The sequence below is a fragment of the Cryptomeria japonica genome, chromosome 5 (genome assembly GCF_030272615.1).
Source record: "Cryptomeria japonica chromosome 5, Sugi_1.0, whole genome shotgun sequence".
Lineage (NCBI taxonomy): Eukaryota > Viridiplantae > Streptophyta > Pinopsida > Cupressales > Cupressaceae > Cryptomeria > Cryptomeria japonica.
Genome location: NC_081409.1, coordinates 625,555,396 through 625,570,701, shown reverse-complemented (window position 1 = coordinate 625,570,701; position 15,306 = coordinate 625,555,396).

Sequence of the window (15,306 nt, the reverse complement as noted above, 5' to 3'; positions counted from 1 at the left end):
CAAATGAACATGACGCAAGGGGGCAATTCATTTAACCATCCCATTCCTCCTTGTAGTGTTCCTTCTTTCCAATCATCTCCTATGACGAACCATCATAGTGTCCCGCCACCTTACTCTCAATCAATACCTTCTTTCAATAATATAATACCTCGATCACAATCTAACATGTCTAATATGAACTCTTCGACTGAAGCGACCATTAACAATCTTGCACAAACTGTCTCTTCTTTACAGCAACAAATTGCCTCTATGAATCAATCTAAGTTTAGTGTGCCCACATTTGATGTTGCGAGCCCACTTTCTCTTGACATTGTTCAAGCTATCCCCCCTAAGCATGTTGAAATCCCGCAGTTGGAGCTTTATAATGGTAAAGGTGATCCTCTAACACATGTTAAGACCTTTCAAAAAATATGTACCGATTTTGCTCATGACCAAAGGTTGCTTGCAAAACTGTTTACTAGAACATTAAGAGACAAAGCTCTACAATGGTATTGCTTGTTACCTTCTTATTCTATTACTTCTTTCCAACAACTTGGAAATGCTTTTATTCAACAATTTCAAAACAATATAGGTCCTAAAGTTACTTTGATTGATTTAATGCATTGTAAACAAGGTGTTAAAGAAAAAGTGACTGATTTCATTGGTAGATATAAGCATTTGTGTGCTCAAATTTCTTTTCCAGTACCTGATAATGATATTCAAAGAATCTTTATTTCTAATTTACAAAAAGATATTAGAGAAAAACTTCTGTTTTCTGAGTTTACTTCTTTCCAACAGTTGTGTGCAACTCTTCACAATTATCAACTGACTGTGAGTCAAATGGAACAAGCAAATCCTATGGCTCCGAGTGATAAGGGTGATAGTAGTCAACAACCATTTGGGAAGTTTAAACTGAATAGAGAGTTCATTAAGTTCAATGAAAACATCATCAACAACAATGTGAATACAGCATCAGGTGTGCCTCCTATTTCTAAGTTTTTCAAGAAAGAAAGAAAGTTTACTCCTTTGAATGAATCATTGCATAGTATTATGAATAAGTTATTGGAACAAAATGTGCTTACTCTCCCTCCTATAAAGCAAATAGATCCTGCAAAGATTAATTCACCCTATTTTGATAACAAATCTTTTTGTCAATTTCATCGTCAACCTGGGCATGATACTGAAAAATGTTTTTCTTTAAAGGGTAAAATTCAAGATTTGATTGATAATAATACTATCTCTGTTTCAGGTGTGAATGATAAAGGCAACACATCTGTAGCTCCTCCTAACCAAAATCTTAATATTTTTACTAATCCATTACCTTCTCATACCTCTAATGTGATTGAGACTAATGATTCCTCTTTCTCACCTGATGGTCTTGTGTCTATGACTCCGAATGTGATTAACTTTGTGGAGCAGCAGAAAATCCCTAAAGAACCTTCCATCACATTTGATTCCAGTGAAACTATCAGGGCACTTGATGGTCCTTTATATATAGTTGCAAAAGTCAAATATACACCTTGCCGTGGAGTGCTTATTGAACCTTCTTGTATGGTTAATGTCATTACTGAAGAATTTCTTTTTACTTTGCAATTGAATCAAGTGATCTATGACAAAACAAATGTGGTTGTGAAACTATTTGATGCATTTTCTTCTCCTGCAATTGGTTCTATTACATTACCTATTGAGGTCCATAACAAATCCCTTGATGTGAGCTTTGCTATTATTCCATCATCCGAACAATTTTGTGTGAAGCTAGGCTATCCTTGGCTATCTTCCATGAAAGCTATTGCTTCTCCTATTCACAAGTGTTTGAAATTTCCCCATAATGGTGAAGTTGTTACTGTCCATCATAGTCTCTTTAAACCAGCTGAAAGAACTTCTAACGTTCCTATTGATTATTTTTGGCCTAAACAATTTCAATCTCTTCCACCGCGAAGTGATCATCTTTTCAAATCTTATCAAAAGTGGAAAAAAGATATGATCCTATCTCTAAGTGAACCTAGAACACCCAAACTTGATATTCCTATCATTCTTGAGAAGGAAGTTCTTCCTTTGAAAGATAAAACTAATGTCTTTCCTCAAGAAGATTCCCAACCCATCCCTATGGATGTGACTATGTCTATGACTAATAAACTTTCTAAAGGTAGACCTATACCTCCTCGTCATGATGGACTTGGTCTCCTTCCTAAACCAGATATTCCTCCTTTATATGGAGCAGTTCCTCCTCCTTCCTCTTATAGAAAGAAGAGACCTTCCTCTTCTCCTATTATTCAACCTAAGAGACCACAACCTAAACACCCAAGTGATAAGGATGAGAGCATTCCTCCTCCTCAATCTTCTCAACTTCCTACTAAGACTAGACGGAATCGTTCTGCATGTGAACGCCGATGAAAGCGTCATCTTAGAGCTCGTGCAGCTGTTTCCCAAACTTTGCAATCCCCAAAAACACCTTCAGCTAGTATTATTCCATTTTCTCCTCAGCCAAAAATTGAGTCAAAATCTCCTAAACATAAGATGCATGATGGTTTTGATCCTGTGCGAGTTAAAGATCCTATTTTTATAAATCTTGATGATGATATAGATGAAAATGTTATTCATGATGAAAATGTTACTCCTCTTTCTTCTAATAGTGAATATGAATATGTTGATATTGATAACCATTTATCTAACGAATTTTCTAAAGCACTTATCTTAGCTCCTAGACAAGAACAATGTGGCTTGGAACATGAACATAGCCCTTGTTTGGATCTTGTGATAGCTCCATCTACTGTGTTGGATGTTCCTCCTCTAGCGTGTTTCTTGCCTTCCCGAAATATTGATCAGCAAGATCGGGGGTGGATGGCGTGCTAGACTAGTTCATTAGCATAGCGGACTCTCTCCTCCTCTCTTGATCTCTTTTGTTACTTCTTCTATGTGTTATTCTCATTCTTCTATTTGTTGTCCTTAGTGTTGTCTACTTGAGGATGATGCAAAGCATTGAGATCTCTTTTGGTCTCTCTCATGTTGACTCAAAAGACACATGTGTTCCCTTCTTCTAGGTGACCTTCCTTGATTGGGGAATGAAGAACAATTATGCATAAATACATATGATATACATGAATTATCATATAGCATATTGACCCCAAGGAAAGCGAAGTCACCTCGTGCTTTGTGTTTTGTGTCTATTATCCTTGGGTTTATCTCACACTTGGGGGCTAAATCTTTGTGATAACGTGCTCCTTTACCTTCTCATTTCTTATGTGTTTCACTACCTTAAAGCAATCACCCCCGATGAGGTGTGTGCAATCGCTTTAACGTAGGGGGCATACACTCCGTTCATATCTCTTCAAGATACTTGAAAATTTCTTGGCAAACTTAGCTTTGCCTTGAAAATTTTTGGTATTTTTCTTGCATAACTCATAGTGAGGGAACCTTACTACTGATAGTCATGGTTCTCCCTCGTGATCTTCCCTTTTACTTTTTCAATCAAAGTCGTAAGATCCTTAGTCCACTGGGGGCTTGGTGTATCTTGCCTCCTTGACGTGGTGAAAGTCTTTCAATGTTGTTTCCTTGTACTTTACCGGAAGTATGGGCGTACGCTTATACTCTCGCTAAAGTGGGGGCTAAATGTAGCGTCATAAAATTGTGACACTTGCAATTTTGATTGCATTTGGGTCTTCACGATGGCGGTGCAACGTTGAACCTGAACGGAGACCCCGAAACCTGTTTACGACATCAAAAACTGCATCTTTCTGCACCTTGGCCTGATCCTCCTTGCACCCTGCTATCCCGGGAGGTGGGACCATGGCGCCCAGTGCCCTGGTCCCTGGCCCTATTTTGGGCCCAGTCTCTTGTTGGGCATCGGGTCTTTAAGTTTGCAATTTGGAAAATAATGTTCTTGGGTCAGCCTAAGGTCAGAAAAATTAGTCTCCTAACCCTAATTGACAAGTATATAAACTACATTTCCTCTCCCAAAAGAAGGGGGAAAAATATATATGTGCAAGAGGCGGAAGCGATAGGCGAACATTCAAACATTCAAGCATTCAAGCATTCCTTCAAGCAATTGAGCATTCTAGGTCTCCATTCAAGGCTAGGTGTTGCATTCAAGACAAGGATTCAACCATTGAAGAGGAGATCACCTACAACATACAACATACAACATCATTACACCTTCGCATGTAAGAATACAAACATTCTTACAACAAGGTATCAGTACTTGATTACATTACAAACATTTACATTTACAACATTCTCATTTCTTGGTTAATTCCAAAACTAGGGTTTGACCTGAAGGCAAACCCCTAATCCCTAACCCCCCAATCGTCCTCTCTTTTTTGTGTGTAGGTTGTAGGTACGCGGCTATAATTGAAGATCTGGAATCCTTGTGCAGAGACGAACAGATCCCCCTTCGTTTTGTGGATTTTTCGGAGGACCGTGTGCACTCCGGGCGCCATCATCCCGTCAACTTTCGCTCAAACTTGCAAGACAACATTGTCTTGACATTTTACTACTAATTTCAAGTCTGTAGCTTCATCCTATGTCCCAATCTCCCTCTACAAGCGAATCTTTCTTACTTTTACATACACTCCTAGTTCAATCCTTCCATCTACATTCTTTACAAAAGAGGGTATCCTTGTTGTCACAACCCTTGAAACTCATTTAGAATTCAGTCTTGCATTGTGTGGGATTGGATCTTGTGAGTTTCAACCCCTCTTTTGAATGTAAAGTCTCTCTTAAGTGAAAACCGTCAATCCTAGTGACCTCCTTTCTCTCTCCTTGGAGTGGGGGAACACTTAGGGTTCGATTTTCCGCTTTACAGATATGTATAATTATTGTGAATTATCTTCAAGTTTTTCAAAAGCTTTAACTTTAGCTCCTTGTGACACATAGTGATTCATCATTAGAGAATGGTCCTTGTTTTGCATTGGCAATAGCTCCATCTATCGTTCTATCTATGGCTCATTTAGAATTTTTTCCACCATCTCTAAATGATGTTGAGCGAGATTGGGAGGTGGATGATTCACTAGACTATCTTGATCATGCAGTAGATTCTTTTTTGTGTTTGCTGGCATGTAATGTGTTCCTCATAATGTGATGCTTAGCAGTTCTTTGTATTTTGTTAAGATCTCTTTGGATGACCCTTGTTGCTCCATTGGCACAAGGCAATTAAGGGGCTGACCTGGTTGTGACATTCCTATATTTCTCTTACTTCTATATGTTGTATACATGTGTCATCAATATGATCTTTTCATAAATGTTCTATTGTGTTGTCTACTTTGGGACTTTGCAAAGCTTTGATATCTTTTTGGTCTCTTCCATGTTGAGGCAAAAAGACTTGTGTTTTTCATCTTATGTGTTTTTCTGTCATTGTGCTTTTATCCCCGCTACCTTTGGAGGATGAGGTCAATTGAATACAATCATACTTGATATACATGATTTATAAATGAAGTGCATACTAACCCCAAATAGTGGATCCATTATGTGATCTTCCATGTCTCATGACTATCACCTTTGATTTGCCTATGTTTGGGGGCATTTCATTATTGTGACATGCTTGTCTTTAGGATGTATGTATGCTAGCTTAAAGATATTTCTCTTGGTAGGGTGTATGCAATCACTTTAATGTGGGCGTATATACTGTACTATATAATACACTTTATGCACACACCATGAAGTTTGGTATGTACACTTTAATCACACACCACGACATATTTGGTGCACGTTACATCACCCATTTTGTAATCATTTTTTGTTGGATTATTTAGAAAATTGAATTTTTCTTTGTAATCTCTTTTTGCTAACACATCTCATAGTAAGTAGCTCCTTACTAGACCAAGAAGTTATGTCTCTTCTCTTTATCTCTTCTCATGTAGATCATAATAAAAAGCTCCTTACTATACCTAGAAGCCATATCTCTTCTTCTTGCATGCTATATGTGTTGATCATGTTACTCTTTCTATCTTGGTGTAAACAGGTGAGATACTAAGTCCTTAGGGGATTAGTGTTTTGTTATCTCTTTAATGTCTTGGTGAAATCCTTTCAATACTAACCTATAATTTACCCAAAGTATGAGTATAAGGTCATACTCCTGCTAAAGTGAGGGCTAAATGAAGTGTTGTAAATTGTATTCTCATACATTTTCATGCTCATTTGGGGCTCACTATGGTGTTTCTCCTTCTTTTCCCCTGATTGGTTTTTTCTCAAACAATTCCTAATTTTAGAAGTTTAAAGTATTATGTACTTTATTTATAACTTAGTTCCTAGCCCATGAAGAACTAGACTAGGGCCTTTAAAGCCATAGTCGAACTAAAATGGGCCCAAATTTGAACTCTATAAAGGTCGAAAAATATTGAATGAGAAAATGCTTCCAATGTTGACCTTCTTAAAAAAATTTAATATGTTTTGTATGTTTGATTATAAAAGAAAGTTTTATTCCCTCATTTGAGACATCTCTCATCAAGGAATTCAATTCACATCAAGGAATTAAATTGAGCAAGCAATCAATCATATTCAAGGTAGTGAAGGAGAGGTCAAGTATTTGGATTTTTAAAAGCATTGAAGATAGCATCCATGATCAAGTTTGTGTGAAGACATGCATGATATTCCACCTAGAAACACCAACCTTTCATGAAGACTTCAAGGCAAGGATATTCATTAGCAAAGGTTAAAATTTTAATTCATCATTTCTTTAAGCTTTCAACCTCTACATTGCAAGGGTAAGCTCTATTTTTCTATTTATCATTGTTGTAGTATTAATTCTAACCTAGGGTTTGACTTAGAAAAACTCCTATACAATCCAACACCATTTTTCTCTCTTGTGTGTCCAAGATTCAAATACGATGGATAAGTATTACAGATTAGAAAGTGTTGATTGAGACAGAGATCCAAACTTTAAAGAAGCAAAAAACCTAGACAATGCAGCTTAGACACATAATCCGACACTTTTTTGATGGAATTTTAGGGAGAATTTTAGAAACATACTCATTTAAAATATTTTTAAAATATCTACATCAAACACCCTCAAGACTAGGATTCCTAGCCACATAGTCAAGCATTTTTGGGCTCAAATTGTAGGAATGGGTCCTTTCTGATCATTGTTTCTAGATTTCTTCTATTGACTTCTATCAATTTTGCATCTTTAGACCTATTTCATGCATTTCATCATTCTATGTTATCAATTCATATCAATTGTTGAACAAGGAAGTAATCAATTAATGTGCCTAGCTCTCCCAAGGGTTTGCAGTTGGGCTTATTGTTTATTCCCCCAATGCATGATGATTTGAATGGATTTTATTTCCATTTTGCATGTTTAGACTAGTGAACCCCTATCCCCTTAAAGAGACACTACAAATATAATATACTTATGTTGATCTTATTTTATGTGTAATCTCTACATTGTCTTTATTTTATTTGTAGTTTCATTACTAACGGTTGTGGTTATTTTTTGTTTATAACATTGCATGATCTTTAGTTTATTTAGAAGTTACTTCCTAATGGTACTATACCTCTTTCCAAGATCACATTTTGTAACAAATTTTTTTTCACAAGTTATGGTTTTATGTAATTGTCCACCATATTTTCTTACCTCACTCTAAGGATCTTTGTGATTAGAAAGTGGATCCGAAAATAATATCACTAAGAATATTACTTCAAATCCAACATTTTGTTGTCAATGGTAATTTTTTAGGTTAGAAACCCCATTTTTGAAAATTTTAATTATTTTCACAAGATGGTCATTTTTGGCTAAGATAAATTTCTCATAAAGGGCCTAGTGAGTTAATAGGTACTTAGAAACAATACCTAGGCCCTATACAACCTTTGTATAAATCCTTGAGCTTCTACATACCCTTAAATATATATAATAATATTCCATTTTTTAAAAACCTAGGCAACCTTAAACCATCTAAAATTTATGATGCATTATTAAGCAATCAGCCTTAGGAAGTTACTCATTCCATATCTTTGAAATGGGATACTAGGTATGGGAATAGCCTATCCTTCATAGTTTGTGTTGGAATGCATCCAAAAATATAGATTAATTTTGGTGCTCATAGCTATTGAGATACCTTTACATTATCCCAAATGCATGTTTTATTCATATTTTGTTGTGTTGTTTGTCACAAGCATTGCAATTGTATGATCCTTTCTTGTGGTGTTATGAGGTTTTGTTTGTGGTCTTTCACCTCTTCCTTTGTTCTTGGGATGTATGTTTTTTTGTGTTGTCACAAAATCTTGTGCCCTAATTATTATTTGTGTTTCTCCCTTTGTGGTGAATTTTCTTTTGTGTGGTAGTTATGTGTAGATTTTCAGAAAATACCCTTGGTATTAAAGGCATATTTTCTATCTCTATGATGGTATTAATTCATCTTAACCATTTCTCTAGTTTGTAATTGTTAAAGTCTTCCCAACTTGTTTCATGATGGTTTATCTTCTTCTTGTTGTAGTGGTCCCTGTTTAGCTAGTGATGATGCTATCAGATATTGGTGATTAACATGACATATGCTTACTACTATCCTTGTCATAGTGATATGTTTTGTGGTAGATTCACAATGTTCCTATAGTAGCATGAATATGGTGAATTTTTGGTTCATTTCCATTTCATTCTTTTGAGATTAATGCTCATTGTTACAATATCTTGGTGTATTTCTCATGGCTTCTTATTGTTTGATGTTGCCTACTTCCATGTGGAGGGTGGATGTTTGAACAATTTTTGAACTATTTACCTAAGACACCGTCTAATATGCATCCTTACCTACCACAATTTGTGCGTCAAGACTTGCTAGTTATTTAGAAATGTTAAATGTCTATAGTTGGCCTTGTTGGTGGTTTGATGTCTCTTTTTTATGATAGTTCTTGTCTCTTTGTGTTAGTTGTCCTAGTGTTCATCAATAATTGACATATTCTTGCAAGGTATGGACCTAGTGTTTATCTTGAGCCCTATGTCTTCCATGGAATGCTAGTTTATTTTAAAATCTTCTTCCCATGGCATAAATATGTGATTAATGTTGATTTGATCAATGGGTGAATTGATGATGGTTTCTTGTGTTATTTGGTGCTTTCCCTTACATCGTTAGACATCCTAATAACTTATAGTTAACATGGTTGATTCCCAGGTTGTTTCTAGATTGATCTTACATGATCTTGTATATTCTTTGGGTCGAGTGTCATATGCTTTAGGTTGAAATTGAGGATAGAAATTTGTTTTTTTCCTCCAACATTAAGATCCAAATTTTCTATATCTTAGCAAGTTGAAGAGGGGAAAAGAGTTGGATGTCTGGTTATTGGTTTTAGGATAGACATATTGTTTTAGAACAAGAGAGAGAAAATTATGAAGTTTATCTTGCATCTTGTACAGTGCCAAAGAAAAATTAACATATGTCTTGTTTTCATTTTCATTGTGGTATTTCTTTTATAATTACTAAAAGAATGAATATAGAGTACAATATTCAATCATTGAAATGTCTTCATGAGTGCGTGTATAATTTCTATAACTTTAAAAGTGAGATTAATCATATTTGTTGATCCAAGTACTGCATTTGATTGGTTTGTCTTTGGAAAGAGTTTTAAACCCCCTTATAAATATTTTATGATTCATTTCAAATCAATATAGGAATGTAATAATTTGTTGATGGATGCATAAGATATGTTCTTGTGATTCATCTACACTATCATTTATTTTTCATCTTTCAATGTAGAGCCTAGCTTATGCATATATATTTTACCATCAACTTTAAGGTGACATATGGTAGTTTTACTCAAGTTATGTCCATTGTTGGTTAAAATATGACTTTCTATCTACTGGATGAAGAAATCCATATCTATTTAGTTTAATAAGCTACTCGCTACTATTCTCAAAAAACATCAACATCAACCTTAGTAGATAGTTTGGAGTTAGTTTAATAATTGCGGTAGTTTGATTTCATTGTCTTGTTGTTGAAAAGTGTTAGCAAGCATTATGGAAGTCATTTACAATGAAATTCTCACTATTTTCACCATTATATTCATGTTTGAAGTGATATATTGTCCCAAAAAACTTAACGTGTAAGGAATCTTACATCTTATTCTCCATGTTGGTTGAAAATTTGGAAACTTGGGGAATGTACAAAATTGTGGTTTCAGCCACAGTGTGAGTATAAAACTCTCCCAATTTAGGGAAGTCTCCCCCTTTGCTTTCTACTTCAACAATTCAAAAATAAACTCTCTAAATCTATTTTAAATCCAGGTGAAACTCTGTCTTGTTCTTTTTTTTCAGAAAAGACACTTTTTCTTTTCTCTTCTTTTAGAAAAGAATCACAACTAAAAGCACAAATGATTAATGAAGTAAACTAAAAAAGGAAGCAAAGTTTCCATAAAGGCACAAAGTCCTTCGTTGCTTCTCTAGGATGGGAAAATAGAAAGAAATCTCAAAGTCTTCAACTATCTACTCTCATATATGTTGGCATGATGATGATTTTTGTTGGATGACTTTATGTGTTGTCATTGATGGCACACATACACACACACATATGTTCATATTGTCATAGTAATCTTAGTTAAGTCAAACCGATAATATTATTAAGTCTTTATATTGTAAACCGGTAAAATATGTATAGAATAAGTCTAACCAATATGAAGGTGTCTAAACTGGCATTTGTAGGCCATCGGTATATGCAAGTAAGACAATCGGTTTTGGTCAATTCCACTGTTTCCAGTTTCGAGATGTAACAGAGAGAGACAGGGAGGCACATGCAGACAATCGGTATAGGAGTTTGATGCGGTGAACACTAAACTGGTATCACTATTCAAACCGCTTTTCCTTGATTGTGTGATGAGTTATCACTAGTCGTGATGTGTTACCACCAATCGATATTTTTGGCAGTGATTTGTGATGTGTTAAGGAAGATTGTCTGAACACTAGCAAGAGGAGAAGGAAGAAAAAGAAGCTTTACAAGCAGATCTTGACATGGCAATGTCTCATAGAGAGACCCTTATGAAGCATAATGAAGATCTTACCAAAGATCTTACTGAGGCCAATGAGAAGCTTGACAAATTCAACAAGATCTCCTCTATGCTTGATGAACAGATCCAATCTTAGAGGATGAAAGGTGACACATCTAGATTAGGATTCAATACATTTGAGCAAGGTGCGTCATCTAAAACAATGGATACTTCATCAAAAGACAAACCGGTATCTAAAGGTATGAAATCAGGTAAGAAGAAGTTTAAACTGGTTTGTTTTAATTGTCTTAAACCCGGACATACTGCCAATGTGTGTAGGAGTAGATCTAATGAGAACGCGGGCTATAATTCTAATACTAGATATGTGTCTAGAATATTTGAAGGTCATTGTTACACATGCAATATATGTGTACACAGATCAATTGAATGTAGATATGGAGAAAATAACCCAGCACCTCACATAATTCAAGACCTATCAGAGATTGAAGGACTTATGACAACCAGAGAAATATGAATTGGCAAAAACCTTATGTCAACCAGTTTAGTCCCTGTGAGATGGAGAAAGTAACCAATGTGATTTGCACAATTTGCAACAACTTTGGACATGTGGCTATGAACTGCAGAAGAAGGACTGAAAGAGGCAATGCAGGACCTTGGAGAGCATCTAGGATGACCTGCTATCATTGTCATAAACTGGGACACATTGCTAAGTTTTGCAGAACTAAGAAGAACCAGCCGATAAATCACTCTAAAGATCAGAAAGGAAAGAAGACAGTAGATGTTGAAGAAACCAAAGCAGAGATGAATAGGATTTGGAAGAAGAAAAGTGAGGACAAATCATCGGAAGAATCAAATCCTTCACCTAGTTGTGAGAATGCTACACCGGTAAATTGAGATTTTTAACAAAGCCTAAGGGGAGCATATTGGTAAATCCATTTTCAGACCCCTTGAAGAGAGTATGGTAAGAAAAATTTGCATTTTGAGTTGTAAAATAAGAATTTTGATATTATTGTCAATTGATTTTCTAAGGTTTACCAACCATTTGATATGCCTACTGATATAGGTGAGTTTGTTAAGTGGTAATTAGGGTTTGTTACCCTATTGGTAGTGTAATAAATGCAGTGGGTAAGTTAATAAAAGGAAGTTTCACTAAGTCATTTTTACCCTAATTATATTTAAACAAGCATTTTGTGAGCACTTGCAGAGCGAAACAGAGCATTGTTAGTAGATTGAGAACGGATTTGTGCTACGGATTAAAAAATTGAATCAGATTTGAAGCGAAGAAAAGAGAATTGGGTGTGAAAACAAGAGAGCAATTGGAAACCCTAGCAACATGAAGGGAACAGGGTATTTTGATCAATCTTCTCTCGTGATTCAAGATTATTTTGAATGGCATTGTCATCTACAACAACAGAAAGTCTTTTTATCACTGTTGAAGCTATGGAGTCTATGGGGATGGATAATATAGAGTCTTATTATGCATTATCACAAGTACCTCAAGGTGTTTTGATTAAAGGTGACTTGTCAAGTTACATAGATTGCAAAATTGAGGATTTAGGGTCATTGACAATCTATTCTCATCTTAAATCTTTGTGTGATAAGAACGAGAAGATCAAATCAGAAAAAATTAGGGTTCATGAGAAAGTTTTCATAATGCGGTGTATTTTCTAGAGGATTTTGAGGAAGAAAATGTTAGGATTATCCTCAGTCATGTACATGGAGGTAGCATGTATCTTGATAGGTCTCACACTATCACAAAGGAGGCTATTCATGCAGTAATCGATTTCTGCCAAACCGGTGAAGTACCCAAGTTAAGGAAAATCTTGAAGGAGACTATTATTGAGTTGAAAAAGACCACTGCTGACGGTCGTGCTATATCTATCAATAACATTGTAGATGAAGGAGTCAAGTTTGCAACAATGGTTATTGGCTACCGGATATTTCATTTTAGTCGAATGAATAGTGTACCATCTGTTGTCGTGCACTCTGCCTTGCCAAATGATGATAGAGAATGCAGATTATGATTTGTGTGAGGCAATGCGAAGTCAATTGATGCTGAATTTAGAATCAATAAAGAAGGACAACAGTTAGAAGTTTAAATATGGTCAACTTTTGATTGGTTTATTTTTCTACTTTTAGAATTTTATTCCTGGAATTGGTGATATACAATGGTCTAAGGATATACCTTTGACAACCCAAATTAGGAATAGCATAAAGGTTGTGAAGAACACATTTCCATTTGCAATGAACATGTATTTTAATGGGTTTCAAAAGAAAATGAGCATGATATTAAGGTTATCAGATGAAGTGGTGAAACAGTTTGAAAAAGACATATGTTTCAATGTGACCATTGATTTCTGTCTTATGGAAGTTGTTGAACCAAGGGAAGATGAAATAGAGGAAATGAGCTATGAAGTCAGCTATGACTTACTAATTGGTTATGCCAGCAACCTCTTGGCATCACCCAAGGACACTAAGACGAAAAGACTGGGCACTTATCAAGAAAGGATTGCACCTGCACAATCCAGTAGTGTGAAGGAGAAAAAGAAGAAAGTAGATCAACCAGCTTATGTGTCTACCAGTACAAGAATAACAAGGAGTATTCAAATCAAGAAAGAATCGATACCTAAGGTATATGCAAAGAAGCCTCCTGCAATGAGGAAAAGAGGTAGACATCTCATTCTTCAAGAAGAATCTAAGGAAACTGAAACTGAGGAAGAAACAAAGAAGATGAAGGTGACTAGTAAGAAATCCAAGCTAGTAGGAGAAATTTCCAAACAAAGTTCTCCTATTGATGTTTCATCTTTCAAGCAAGAGAGTGATTTTGAGAGGACTTTGAAAACATTAAGGAGAAAATGATTTGATAATGTAAAAGAACATTTTGATTCCTTTGATGAAGGTCAAAAACTTAAAGTGGTACAAGAGGTAATCAATTGCCTATGTCAATACAACCGATTACCACAAGATATTCAAAAGAATATTTCTAATTCTTTGTATTTAATTCTTGAAAATAAATGGAAGTTGATTTTAGATCAGGACCAAGAGATTATTGATAGAGTTTTTGTTCAATATTTTCTTGAGTTTTTCTCGTGAAGAATTATTAGCAATGCTTTCTAAATATAAAGGACAATTTCATTCTAAAACAAGGAGATTGAGACTATTTGGATGGAAAGATTCATCGAGTTGAAGAAGATACTCATCGAATTGCACAAGATATTCAGAGGATGAATGCACTATTGAAGAACTATCACAATAAACCTGATCAGACTGAGATTGGAGCTCCACCGAAGTTGGATAATGAATAAATAATTACATTGGATATTTTCTACCCAATCAAGAATAAGGATGACACAAGTTCCCCATCGGTCATATTTTTGTGGATGAAAATAAGGAAATTTAGGATACTAATGATACAACTGGTAACAACATTGAACTAGTTAAGGAAATTGAACAACAACCAGATATTGATAAACAGAAAGAAGAAGAAGCATCAACAACGAACAAAGTGTGGACATACAATCACCATCGGTAAAGAAACACAATGTTGAAAAAAAACTGCCACTGGTCACTACAACCACACTACAGGAACAAACAAAGAAAGAGAATGAGAAAACAAAGGATAAGGCAGTAGAGAAAAAGGATGAAAAGTAGAAATCAAAGGAGAAGAAGAAAACTAATGATGATGGTAATGATGACTCAATCAATATAAAAGGTCCTATAGATATGGTCAATTCGAGTGCATCTAAACTGATGGAGATTTCTATTGTTATGCAATCTAGGGCACAAAAGAAGAGGTTGAAAGAGTAGAGAAAAGAAGCAGAAACTATTTAGACTGTTGTTGATAGTTTGTCAAGTCTCCTACCGGAGACTGACACTGGTAATTTTTCTACCCCTATTGCTAAGCTTGGACAGTTAGTTTTTTATTCTAGTGAACAACTCAAATCACTTGAAGAGTCATCTCATGCCTTAGCTGAAAAAGATTACAAGAAGAAAAGGGGAGAGCAACTGATTCCACAAATTGATAAAGGCAAGATTGCTTTATCTGTGAATAAAGATCTATTGAAAACTGATATAGAAACTGGAGATAAAATTTTGGCTAATATATCTAAAGTTTCTTTATTCTATTCTAACTTGAAGAAAAAGCGAGAAGATACAGAGAAGGAACTTGAGAGAATAAGTGATGCATATATCCCAGTTCAGGATTCTGCTTTAAGTTTTGGCAAATCGGTTGATGTTTTGCAACACCTATTAGATGTTTATGATTTTGAACAGGTGAAGTGGATCAGATCCTTGAAAAAACTAAAGAACCAGTTGATTCCAAAAGTTGAAATCCTACAGAGGGCATACAAGGATTCAGAAGCAGTTTTGGCTACCCCGAAAATGAGCACTGTGGATGCTATGGAAGAA